The 2,875-nt window shown below is 36.7% G+C and overlaps 1 long non-coding RNA gene across 1 annotated transcript; it reads right to left on the bottom strand.

Moving 5' to 3' along the window:
- Positions 1–246: 246 nt before the first annotated feature.
- On the bottom strand, positions 247–2,552 carry LOC149494232 (uncharacterized). Its single transcript, XR_016321969.1, has 3 exons — positions 2,042–2,552; positions 1,241–1,325; positions 247–458 (listed from the first exon to the last, which is right to left on the bottom strand). It is a non-coding gene; the product is annotated as an uncharacterized LOC149494232 (long non-coding RNA).
- Positions 2,553–2,875: the final 323 nt, after the last annotated feature.

Below are 2,875 nucleotides of genomic sequence, written 5' to 3'. Positions count from 1 at the left end.
AAGAATTTAGTCAACAAATATTATTTTACCATTTTTTACCCTTAACTCATTAAGGATTTAGTCAACAAATAATTTTTAAAAAAAGTGTTCATGTATCAAATAATTAATTTTTAAATATTATTTATTATCAATAAAGAAACAATTTAAATGTCACGACCCATTTCCATGGACCGGACCAGCACTAGGACCTGGGTGAGCTTAAGGCCCCCGAAGCCCGTAGTAAGCCTGTAATACTTCAAATTCGCATTCTATTCACAATTGTGGATTCAGGCCCAATAATTTATTTCACAAATATATCCAAGTACAATCCATATAATAAATGTCTATACTCTATTTATTTATTTACAACCCATTTGGAATACAATTGCGGAACTCTACCTATACATTTACTTCATTATTTTCTCATTAACAGTCTTCTATAATTAATGTTTCAACTCCATAGGACTTTCTTCTATTACCTGAAAAAAAAATAAGTAGGCAGGGGTGAGCGTCAAACTCAATGAGTAGGGTTAGATAACCCTCTCACCCCACACAATCACACAGATGCTAAAATATTTTTATCTGATCACCGATTTAGTATATGATCATGCAGTTTATCACACAAATGGCAATACAACAGCAATCACAATTATTATCACCTTCATATAATCACATCACGTGGAAATTAGTCAGTGGAGTCACCGAAACCCCCGATGAGCCGTCCTTCCACATGGCCCATCCTCTCACGTGTGCACCAGGGAACCGATCCCCTATTCTGGCCGACCGGTCTAATCCTCACTTGACCAGCCCTCTCATTGTTTTTTTTTTTTTTTTTTTTATACTAACAGGAGACAACCCGGTCGTCTCCATCAAATCTAGATCATCAGGCGCTCACAACAGGAGGCCACCCTGCGGGCTGCGATCAAACCTAGATTATCCGGTGCGCCCAAATAAAGAAGCCAACCTGTGGTTAACAGTAACGGTAACAGTAGGTGCACACGGGGGCGCCGATCTCCCATTTACCCGGCTAACAGTAATTAGTATCAGGATCCATATAACAGTAACAGTCTCACAAACCCATGGTGACCCACTTCATCCCAATTCCACACAAACAAGGCACAACAATATCACATTCACAGATAATCAAGCAATATTTAATATCAACAAATAGTGCATCACAATATAGCAATAATGCATGATAACATTTAGCCGTGAATGCATAAATGCAGGCGGATGAGGCGAATTATCTAACACTACTCACAGTTCTTTATTGTCCTCTAAAAAGACTGTCTTTCTAGCCACATGCTTCCAGCCTTTGTCCTCGCATTTTTGAATTTTATAATCCTCTAAAATAAACAAGAAAATTTTAAATAAGAATTTTAATTCAGAAAATTATATTTCACATTCGTTTAGTAGTTTTGGTTTCCAGTCATTTAATTCACTTATTAAATTAAACTATATATATATATATATATATATATATATATATATATATATGGTTTTCTAATTTATATATTTATTCTAATTTATCAACTTTAAATAAAAAGTTAAGTAATATTTTATAATAATACTAATAAGAATACTAATATTAATAATAATAATATTATTAATAAGAATAAAATGATTGATAATATAATATTACTAACGATAATAATTTTATTCGTACTATCTATTAAAGTTCTAAAAATAATCCAATTTTTACCGAAATTTCGGCGACACCTCCCTTAAAAATTGAACTATCCACCAATTAACTCAATCCGTCAACTATCAAATTCTCACGGCCCATCTATCGAGCAATCAATTCAGTCAATTAATCCATCCTCCATATTCTCTATATCATCATTAATTCATAAATTTTTCTTTAATTCCATAAGTTTTATTGTTCTCAAAATTTCCTAATAACTTTATGTAATATTAGAATTAAATTTAATTAATCAAAATTGCTAAATTAAATTAACTAATCAAGATTACTAAAATTAATTTAATTAACTAAAATTACTAAGTTAAATTATACCTAAATTACTAAAATAAATTCTGAGAATTAGCAAAAATTGATTTATACCCCAAATATAATTTTTCTTGCTAGATCGGGGATTTACGCGTGCCAGATCGAAGCTACACGCACTGGGACTGCAAGTGGGTGGCCGGAGTTGTGCTGGAGCGGCTGGATCACCTGAGATCGACGCAAGAGTTGAGCTGCAGTGGTGGCGTTGTGCGATCTGGTGGCGCAGCAGCTGGCGGCGCAACTGCAGGCTCGACGGATCTGCTCCTGGAGGTCGGCAGCGCGCTGGAGCTGCAACAAGGCTGAGCGCGCGGAGGAACAGTGGCGGAGCTGTGGCTGGGGTCGCGAGGGGCAGCGATCGAGCGGAGGAGAACGGCTATGGCGCACGGTGGGGTTCGATCGAGCTGGTGGAGGCGCGATCTGCTTCTGCCAGCAGTGGAGTCGCAGGCGCAGGAAAGGAAAGAAAAGAAAAGAAGAAGAAGAAGAAGAAGGAGAAGAGAGGAGGAGGAGGTGGTGGTGGCGTCGCCGGTGACTGGCTGGAGGCGTAAAGCAGAGGATGGTCGGAAGGCACAGAATGGGGAAGGGGGTGAAGCGTGCGCTGGATATAGAGGGGAGAGGTTTCTAGAAGTGGTTTGGGCTGATTCGGTTCAATTCTGGTTCGATTCAGCCCAAATCTCGATTTTTTATTTGATTTTTGATTTTTTAATTGGTTTTTGGTTCGGTTCATCACTGTACAAATTATTAATTTGCATTTAAATAATTAAATACATTTCCAGGCTGTCAGTTTATTAAATTTAATTGAAAAATTTTTGAAAATAAAAATACGGGCTGTTTCATTAAAAATATTAAAAATAATCATAGAGATTGCCCTTACTATTAATCCAAACTTCTTCA

This window comes from Jatropha curcas, chromosome 8, assembly GCF_041381405.1.
Source record: "Jatropha curcas cultivar XTBG-Jc1 chromosome 8, XTBG_Jcur_1.0, whole genome shotgun sequence".
In the NCBI taxonomy this organism is placed as follows: Eukaryota; Viridiplantae; Streptophyta; class Magnoliopsida; order Malpighiales; family Euphorbiaceae; genus Jatropha; species Jatropha curcas.
The sequence above is the reverse complement of the archived record's forward strand: the minus strand, read 5'-3'. Positions and strand labels throughout refer to the sequence as shown.